The sequence below is a fragment of the Enhydra lutris genome, unplaced genomic scaffold, assembly GCF_002288905.1.
Source record: "Enhydra lutris kenyoni isolate GAN:26980312 unplaced genomic scaffold, ASM228890v2 scaffoldscaffold34, whole genome shotgun sequence".
In the NCBI taxonomy this organism is placed as follows: domain Eukaryota; kingdom Metazoa; phylum Chordata; class Mammalia; order Carnivora; family Mustelidae; genus Enhydra; species Enhydra lutris.
Genome location: NW_019154118.1, coordinates 4972618 through 4983300, shown reverse-complemented (window position 1 = coordinate 4983300; position 10683 = coordinate 4972618).

Sequence of the window (10683 nt, the reverse complement as noted above, 5' to 3'; positions counted from 1 at the left end):
CATCTCGTCAGCATCCTCGATAATTGTGCCAGATCAGAGGTTACATCTTTTTTACTCTTCGATCTCACTAATGGATGCAATATAAAATATTTGGGTCCCATTCAGGTCCATTCTCTCATTTTCTGGCCCTTAAAAAGTTTGTGACCCATAACACCCTGACACCACTTATTTTTTTCCCCCCTAATCCTTCAATTTAGCCTGTTGCCTCGTGTCACCTTCCTTCTGGGCATCCCCCTCCCCAGCCCCACTCTTTTATACATGTGACCCATCTTTGAGTCCTCTACTTGATGCTAACTTTCCTTGGACTGTTAGGGAGGACGCTTGTCATCCTACTCCTTATACCACCACAGCAAGGAGAGGACATGCTGTTGGAGGAATTTCCAATCTCTCTCTTCCCTCGGCGGAGACTGGTAAAAGGGGGGCTGTCGTCCATAGCCTGTGGCTGTCCCGCTGGAGACTGATGACACGTGTTCTGTTGTTCCTGTCCTTCACGGTGCTGTCTGGATTTGGCTTTCCCCCATGTGGGTCAGGGAGTCTGAATTTAGGGTAGGTACCTAAGGGTAGGTACCTAAGTAGTAGGAAATAGGGAGCCCACTGACTTTTGGTCCAAGACGTTTATCCAGTCCGATAACGCCGATGTACACACACACACACACACACACCACACATGCACACACATACACACATGTGATGCAGGCTTATTGTTATACAGTTCAAAATTCAAAAGGCATAAAAGGGCAGAGCATGAAAAGTCTTCCAGCATTCCTATTCTCCTGGCTTCTTAGTCCCCTCTGTAGAGGTAACTGGTGTCTACAGTGTCTTATATACACTTTTGGACATACTTTGTAAGTCCATTAGCAAATAATACATACATACATATGTGCATATGTTTCCCCACGATTGGTAGCATACTATATATTTTGTTGAATACCTTGTGGTTTTTTCATCTTTTTAAATGATTGCATAGTAGTTCATTGAATGGATATCCATAGCTTATTTAATGGGTCCCATGTGGATGGACATCTGGTAGTTTCCAACTTTTTGTTACCATAAAAAAATAAAGTTGACATTTTTGGTCCTCAAATCTTGTGTTCATTCCCCAAAGACTCGGCGCTCCCCTCTGAGCTGGTGGTGAGCTGAGTGGTCGCTCTCCGCATAACTGCCAAGCTTGGTACTGGATTTGAAGTCCTGGTCCACTGAGTCAAATACATCAGGTTTGCACTTTTGTTTTCCCTAATTCTCTCCAGCATGCCAGCATGCAGCAAATTATGCTGTGATTTCCGGTGTTCACTAAATTAGTACTACTATTCTTTTCATTCTCTTCTGCCTACATCCTTCTCCTATCCAGGGGTTTGATTATAACTAGGACACTCTTCCAGCAAGTGGTGCCCCTAATCTCCTAATACTTAAGGCTCTGAATTTCTGTAGAATGTTATATGTCCATTTCTGTAGAATGTTATAATTTGCCAAAATACCTTCATATAACATTTTTTCCTTTGATTCTTACACAGATTTTCTGAGTTTGGCAGGACATTTTCTAGATGAAGAACCCGAGGCTTGGAGGTACTATGTGACTTGCCCACCATCACCTAGTTGATGAGTGACAGATACAAATCTTGAAGCCAGGTCATCTGATGATGAGCCTACTGCCTTCCTAATCCACATGCTAACCCTTTCACCACGTAGGTGACATCAGAGTCACTTTTCAATTTGGAATATGGTGGGAGACTGGAGTTCTAGAAAATTCTCCCTCAAATTTCCTTTCCATCCCCAGATAGATTGAAGCTATCCAGACAAGAGAAATGATGGGCTAATTCCTGCATTGATAGGGTATCCGCTGGGATAGTTCATAATGTGATGAGGGCAATGCCAATCATCCAGGGAGCAGGAGGAAGTATGGTGGGAGAAGTACTGGGGCTGAAAGCACAGGTTTAATGTGGAAGCTGGGGATGGGCTTGCAAGATGGAGGACGGGAAGAGAGGCAAAGAAAGCATGCACATCAATTGTCTGCTGTGCCATACTCACCCGTTACTCATTCACCAAACTGGGCAAGGACACATGCAGAGATATGACAGCTCTCCCTAGTTTTGTCCGGGTGTGTTGGTGAGGGTGATGGTGGTGCCTGGGTGGTGGGACTATTTCTGCTCCACCCAGCAGGTAGGGGGGAGTTCCCTAGGGCAGCAGGGGCTGTGTAACTGGTGCCATCACAGAGAGGAGGGCAGCCCCATGGTGGCAGGGAGGCAGAAGAAGACAGGAGCACCCAACAGCCTCCTGAAGGAGAAAGGGGAGGTTTCCAGGGGGCACTGTGGGGAGAGACCGTGGGCAGAGAGGCAGGGGCTGGGTCATCACAATCTCAGAGGTTGTCCCAAGGACTTAGGGAATTATCCTATAGGCACAGGGAATCATGAGGGAGCTTTGGGTAAAGGAGTAACAAGATTAAATATGCATTTTAGAAATCCCACTCTGTCAGCAATTCATGCATTTGTTCCCTGAACACCGAGAGAATGTACTCTGGGTCCCATCCTCAAATTTGGGTGTTGTAGTCCTAACTTCCAGGCTGATGGGGCTTTGAGGAAGTAGTTTTAGAGGAGATCATGGGGGTGAGGTCTTATGATGAGATTTCTGGCCATGTGGGAAGAGACTCCAGAGAGCTTGGGTTGTCACTCTCTCCCCATCAGTGTGAACCGAGGAAAGGCAACCATCTGCAAAGTCTGTAGGTTCTCACCAGGAACTAACCATGGGGGCACCCTGGTCTCAGACTTCCAGTCTCCAGAAGTGTCTGGGTTTCAGCCACTTCATTCGGGCAGCCCGAGCCAATGGAAACCACATACAGCCATGTGGCTGTTTGTAGCTTGGCTCTGGATATCCAGCCGCAAAGAGTTCTTGTCCTTATGGAGGTTCCAGTCTAGTGAGGAGGAGAGAGAAGCATGACACCAACAACGCACATTATAGTTACTAACTGTGAAAGGGAGTAATGGTGCCTCATTTAGAGTGGGGAAAATGGGGGAGAACTTCCTGAGGATGAGACCTTCAACCTGGGACCCTGAGGATGAATTGAGGGGAGCCAGGAGTGGGCAGAGGAAAGAGCATCCCGGGCTGAGAAGGGCATGTGGGAAACCCTTGGATGAGAAAGGGTTTGGTGAGGAACTGATAAGACACAAATGTCACCATAGGGGGGGAGAGTGACATAAAATAAGACTGAGAACTCTCATGTTCACTTAGGAACTGGTAGGTCTTGTTAGGAGTTTAAGATTTATAATATTAGTGGATTGGGGAGCCATTATAAAGTTTAAATGGGGGAAATGAAGTGATCCAATTTTCATGTTTAAATTGTGACCATCAGATTGGAGGAATATCAGGCAGAATGGGAGAGGCCTGTTGTGGCCATCCTGAGGGGGGGTGACCCTGAGCAGCAGTGGGAGTAGAGAGGAGTGGTTGCCTCTGGGGGCCAGTGGATAGTAGGGTAGGGAAGAAGGAGAAACAGAAGATAAATCATAGTCACAACAGCTGGGAGGAAGAGGGTGAGTCTGAGGACATTGAGTCTGGTGGGAAGTTAGAAAGACATGGGCCTGTTCAGGAGACAGCTCCCGCCAGAAAGCAGTGAACACAGCAGGCCTGTCACTGCTGTCCTTAGAAAGACCTGATGGCATGGCAGGCCCCTGGCTGGTGTCTGGGAACCCGGCTTTCAGGGTGTCCCAGTCAACAGTTGACTGATAAGGCTGGTTCCCTGCACTGTTTGTGAAGACAAGATGATTTATGCTGAACACCTACTTCCCTTCTGGGAGTCTGGAATTTCAGTATGTGCTAGGCAGAGGCTGCTTACCTGACTGATCCCCAATTAAAATATAGGGCAGCGAGTCTCTCATGGGCTTCCTGGGGCAGAAACATCACAAGCAGGTTTTGGAGCAAGGCTGGGCTCTGTGTGGTCCCTCACGGGAGGGAGAGAGCACAAGGAAGCCTCCTGTGGATTCCTCCAGTCTCTGCCTGTGTCTTTGTCCCTTATAATTCAACTGCATCTCTGTAATAAATCTCAGCCATGAGAATAGCTACATGCTGAGTTCTGTTGAGTTCCTCAGTGAGTCTCCAAATGACGGGGTTGGCTTGGGGTCCCCTGACACAGCCTCAGGCTTTAAATTTGGGAGTGATTAGGATGTGAGAAAGACTGAAACTGTGGGAGCGTATGAAATCACCCAGGAAGACTGAGTAGACCTCTGAGGATCTCCACAACTACAAAGGAGGGCCAGAACTCAGGTGGTAGGAGAGAGGAATGTCTGGATTTAGCACAAGGTCATTGGCAACCTTGGCAAGACAGTCTGTTGGCAGTTCTGTTGGGAGCTGGAATGTTAGGGGGTGAAGGGGGAAGCAATCCTCTAAAATGTGACTGTGGAAAGAGCAGAATGTGGAGGTGGTGTAAACGTACTGAGGTAGAAAAAAACTCCATCATTTCTTTTTTCATTTATGATGTGCCTGCTGTATGCAAATGAACACAACACGTGGTCTATCTCTCATGGACTGTGGGTCCAGCAGTGAAGACAGGAAGGACTACCAGGGTGCTGGGTATTTGAAACGTTAAGTGTACAATACCATGAGGATATTTAACCCAACCCGGGGGGTTTCTTTGAGGAGGTGACCTTGAATTGGGGCTCAATGTATAAATAGGAGTTTGTTGAAGTGAGGAGAGGAGAAAAGGGAAAAAAGACATTTCAGGGCAAGGGAAGAATGCATATGGTTGTCCAGAGGGAGCAAAAAGTGTGTCCGTTGGAGGAGCAGCAGGAACTTAGCAAGCAAATGGAGTGGGAAGAGATGGGACCACAACAGGACAGCAGCAGGATGAGGCCGTGCCCTTCAGACTCTCATGGGAAAGAGCCAGCAGAGTAGGGGGAGCTAAATCTACAGGAGAGGGAAGGATCCTTGAAGGACTTGAAAAGGTGGAGGGCTGTGGTGTCCAGAATGGATGCATTGTGATAGGGAAGAAACTCACCATGTAACAGAAACAGGAAGAAAGGATGGGTTTTAAAAGGACAGGTGGAGCTACAGGTAAGACCTTGGGAATGGTGGCAAGAAACTGAGCATCTTGTATGATGACCTTAATTTTCTTCTTGGGCAGGTTTTTCTTTTTCCCCCCTCCTCATTCCCCTTCCTGAAATCTAGCACATTTGGAGGCTGAGAAAACAAAATGGGCCTTTGGTAAATAACTCAAGAGGGAGAAGAGGGAGACATTTTTTCAGCATTACAACACGTCAGAGATAGGCTAGCAGGAGGTCAAAATTAGCATGGTGGAAAGTCTACTGTCTTTAAGATAGGTTGGTCCTTGGACCTGTCCCTGTGAGGGCTTTTTCCTTCTTCCCCTCCTCCACCCTTGACATCTGAAGACCTAGCTCCATGCAGCAGTGACTCTACATGGAACAGAATGACTGACAAATCCTGTCAGGGGCCAACCCCAAGGAAAGGCATTTTGCTGGGTAGAAAAGGCATTTACTCTGTGGAGAGTAGAGGAGTCAACAAGGATGATAGGATGGGCAAGTTGAGCCATGTGTGAGTCCTGGATGTCTAGACGTGATGTGCTATGACCATCACAGGAGCTGAGGGATTAATTTAGTAAGGTAGAGAAGTGATCTCCCATATCGTCACTCTTCTATGGACTTGACAGTAATTGGAATATATCACTTGAATCCAAAATAAGGTAGAATTATAATGTTATTTGAGATTCATGTCTGTACCTTGACCTGTTACCAATGAGACTGTCCTCTCTCTCCCTTGTATCATGGGTGATGCAGTGTTTGGTACCACTTGGTGGTAGGAGGTAAAGCTCTCTACTCATAGAAGGGGAAACGTGGCAGGATCATGAGTTTGAGAATGGTGGAGAAAGTGTATAATAATTTCCAAGAACCAGCAATAGAACTGACTAAAGAAGGCTTCTTGGGTCAGAGTTTCCACTGGGGACCACGACTTTATAGTGACACCTATGCGATTTCCCTCAGTGGAGGGAAGCCTCGTTGTTAGCACGATGGTGATGAGCACGAGGCAGAGAGGTGAGGGTGTCTGGACTGAGACTCTGCTTGTTGAATTCCAGAGAATGTCAACGGGATAAGGAAGATGGGGCTGTTGGCAAGACTGAAGTGAAGGTTCCGGAACACGGAGTCTAAGCAGCACAGGGAAAGATGAAGGGGACGCCAAGGAGGAATAAAGACTGAGGAATGTGTATATATGGAGGTGGTCAAGGATCTGGGGGTCCCTAGAATAAACTGGAGCTAGTGAGATATCTGGAAGGATAGGAGGTCGTGGTCGGTAGTAGGATATTTAAATTTATGATTTCAGAGGCGGAGAAGTTCTGAGTAATAAGCAAATTCAGGATGTGGCCTTGGGAGGGCCCGCACTGACCCTTGTCACCACTGGGAACCTCTCCCTGATTCAACGTTCACAAGGCTTTTCTCTCTCCTTTCAGCCTCTGATGTACCTCCCACCTCAACTACCCCTTTCCCACTTTCTGGTCCAGCAAAGGGAATCACAGCATCTTTTCTTACCTCAGGAGAAATTCATTCCACATGTGTCTGATTCATTTACATTTACTGAAAGTCGAAATCTCAGCGTCCAAAACCTCTTTCAACTCCCCCCCCCCCCGCCCTTTCTTAGAAACAGGAAGTTGTGTTTGGCCAAGGACAAACTCTTCAAGTGCCCCTGGGATTTACAAGATGTTTGGAATGAGGAACGGTGAGGTCTGGGGAAGGCTTCTTTATTCTCTCCCTTCCTGGGGCAAGGCAAGTGTCTGCCAGGGGTAGGCTGGGCAGCTCATGGGGATGGAAGACTAGCCAGAATTTTCCTGTCTCTCCTCACTGAGCCCAAGGCTCGAGGAAAAGTATGTTCTAAAAGAGACAGGTGGCTTTGAAAACTCCTGAATTTCTCTCTCCCTGCACTAGCATCTACGATTGTACATTCCATCTTACCTTTCTCTTCCCAATATTGGGCAGTGTCTATGAGGAGTTTTTTTTTAATTGAGTTTTTAAGGGGTGTGGGCTCAGTTTTAAGCAAGAAAGACCAACTATCTCCTGAAGAAGAATGAACCGAGCTGTGAAGGGCTCACGTCTATTGTGCTATGCCTGGCCAGGTTGTTGGCAAGGGTTAACCTAGAAAGCAGACAGGTACCTGGCAAGGGCTGATGTCATGCCAGTGAGGAGGGAGAGCATGGAGGTCATGGCCCCAGCACTCTGCTCACTCAGTGCTCCAACATTTAGTCCCCCTTCAGTGTGATATTTTCTCTTGTTTAGAATTTTTTCATAGGTAAGGTCAACATGACCGCAGTATATCACTTTAGTGATTATCTAAATTGAACCAGCAAAAATGTCAGCTTAGGTGAATGACTTCTCTCTCTCTCTTGCATTCCACATGCAGTTTTCTTGAAGGACCACAGGAAAATACTCTGTGCCAGAAGAGAGCTTTCTCACAGACATACTGTCCCACAGCCAAGGGCCACCAAAGGCGAGCAAACCCGTTTATACTTCTCAAGGGCAGGATTGTGGCTGCCTCCCTCCCTTCCTCTGCCTTCTGTCCTGGCACCCATGGGCGTGCATGCTTGAGTGGGGAATGCTGGTGAGGATACACTTCTCTTTACTTAGGGGATTCCCTCCCACTCCGCATAGAGCAGAGTCAAGGCGGAGAAGGATGGGTGTTGGGGATGGTAGCTTAACCTTGCCTAAAATGTTGCCTTCATTGTCTTCCTTGTGCTTACCCTACCTCATGTTTTGTTTTGGCTATATCTTCTGTAATTGAGCTTTAGCTGACAGAAGAGGCACAAGGAAGGGACAAGACTGTGGCAGCAGAAATCTGGGAAACTAAGGATGATACTACATCTGATTCTCATTGGTAGCCTCTGCATTTCTGTTCACACTCCCAAACCACTCCTCTTTCCCAACAGTGAAGGGGATGGGGCTGCTTCCCCAAGGGGCTTGGTGGTCTGAGGCAGAGCACGTGGAACAGAAACTGCTGTGGGCTTGGGAGCCTCTTCTCCTACAACCAGGGGAGACTCAGACCCTGCGAGTCCTGGGTTGTGTGTGAAAGCCCAGCACAAGGCAGCAACACTGCCTTACCACTCTACAGACTAAAGAATACAATGGTGACAAAGCCTCCCTCTTTATTTGCCCTGGACCACAAGTTGAAAATATCAGGACAAAGGAAAAGCCAACATACTCTTGAGAACTTTTCTATTCTTGTCTTCTTCCTCTTCTCCTTCTTCTATTTATTTATTATTATTATTTTTTTTTGGTTGGTTGGGGAGGCTTGGAAAAAATGAAGAGACCTCTGGAGGAAAGCAAGAAGAGCTACATGTTTCGATGCTTGGAAGGAGGAACAGTCCTTATCATGAGGGCTCACTTGGTTAAAAACCCCAACTTAGTGAACATCATCAGAATGGCAAGATGGGGGGCCTGGAGCTAGAGGGAAGCTGGTCCCATCACCCCTGGACTATGTTCCTGGGAGGGGTGGTTTGCTACAGTGGGCTGGGGAACAACAATGTTGCATAGTTTTGTAAATTTACAAATCCCTCTGGCCAGCTACAGGGGAATAAAAGGGCAGAGAGCATACCCCAGGCAAAGATTCATTTTTCTTAAGGATGGAGGAAATGAACTCTGATGCTATGTACCACGTCTGAAATCTTTCTGGCAGGTGTCGGGAGGAGCCAGACGAATGACCGGCTGAGTTACCTGTCGAGTCAGGCCCCTGGGGACTTTAGGAGATGCTGGTACCAGTTTCCGTCAGGAACTCTAGCTGGAAAATGCAAACAAAATGCAGCAGAGGAAACGTACTCTTCCCTTCTCTGGGTTAAAAGGGTGGTCGAGGCTGGCCAGGGGAAACATTGGTGTGGTCTCTCTCTGCAGATCTATTTTCTGAGTCCCTGCACTGCAGCTGTTGAATTTCCAGACACAAACAAGTATGCATTCTGTGAGCCTGGCCGAGCCCACACAACAAGGAAGAGCCAAGCTGGATTCCATTCTGCTTTGCACATCAGCAGCTCTGTCGCCAGCTGAACTCCAGGGCAAATGCTGTGGCTGCTAACGATGCAGCCGGGAGGGATGGCACTGCTGGACCGATACGGGCAGTGCGTGAGGGACATGCTGGGACTCGGTTATTTTGGGGACAATGAGAAATGGAAGGAGATGAGGAGTCGCAGAAATGTACATCAGTCTTGACAAAACGTACACAGCAAGGGAAAATCTGGTTTTACTAGTCATCCTCAACGGGCCTGTGTGTGTGCTTGTTTATGTTTAGGTAAGCCTGGCTCCCACTCACTAACGAGTCGGCAGACAGGGAAAAGGCTGTCAACTCCATGTTGAAGGCCACGGTGCAGATTTGGGCACCACACAGAGGCGACCAGCAGCCACCAGCCAAGGGCACTGGAGGGGCTGAAATCCCTTGTTTTGTCTCGTGCCCCTCAGGGTGAGTCCTCCCAGAGGGGCCCCCTGTCATCATTCACCCCAGGGCTCTGTATAGCCTCCTCTCTGCCCAGGTCACCAGTTATTTGAAGGGGTCTTGAGAGAAAGTGAAAGGGAAGGATGAAAGGGTCAAAGTCAATAAAAAAAAAAAGGGAAGACGCAAATGTATATATGTTCCTTCTTTTTCACTAGAATGTGAATTTTTGATGTCGCCTGTTTTCATCTCATTTGTGATGAGATGTGATTGTGATTTCGTCTCATTTGCTTTCATCCCATTTGTGACCAACACTAAGTCTCCCCTATACTAGACCATATGGAAGACTGAGCCAGGAAGAGGGGAGGAGATACAGAGGCAGTTGGGATTTGGGGGGCTCTCAGGGAGGTCTCGGGGGCAGGTGGGCAATGCAATTCTGTGTAGAAAGGACAGAGAGGGGCACCTGGGTGTCTCAGTCCGTTAAGCGTCCGATCCTTGATCTTGGCTCAGGTCATGATCGTGAGATTGAGCCCCACATCGGTTGCTGCACTGGGCGTGGGGTCTGCTTAAGATTCCCTCTCCCTCTCCCTCTGCTCCTTCCTCTGCCCCTTCCCTCCACCCCCTTCCCCTGCTCACACACGCACATGTGTAAGCACATTCTCTCTCAGAAAAGAAAGAAAGAAAGAAAGGGCTGAGTGGGGCCCTTGCAAGTGTTGGGGTCAGAAGAGTTGCGAGGTGGGGATAAAGTCTGACGTGGAGAGAAGGGGCTGAGGTTGTTGGGATGATGGTGCTTAGAAACAGTTCAGCATTCCTCAGGTCCTAGGAGAATCTGGTATCTCTGGCTGGTCGGTATATCAAAGGGAGGATGGGGCATTCGCAGAGTGGATGGGATAGTCTTCCTCGAGAATAATGAGCCCAGAGGCATCTCACTGCCACTGCCACCTCCGAGTTGGACATTTCCCCTAGAGCTGTGGTTCTCAAACCAACAGGCTCCACATTACCATGGAACTTGCTAGAAATGCAGATTCTCAGGACCCCTCCCACCCCCCCGCCAGCTCCCGACCCACTGACTCGGAAACTCAATTTTTTTTTTTTTTGACTCGGAAACTCTTGGTGTAAGGCCCAGCAATCTGTATTTTAAGAATCCCTATAGATGATTCTAATGCCCACTGGAGTTGGGGAACCACTGGTGTAGATTATAATGAAGAGTTGCCAGAGGGAACCGGATTCAGCAGGAGGGAGGCCTGAGAGCCTGAGGCCAGGTGCCAGCTTCCCTGGGTGTGT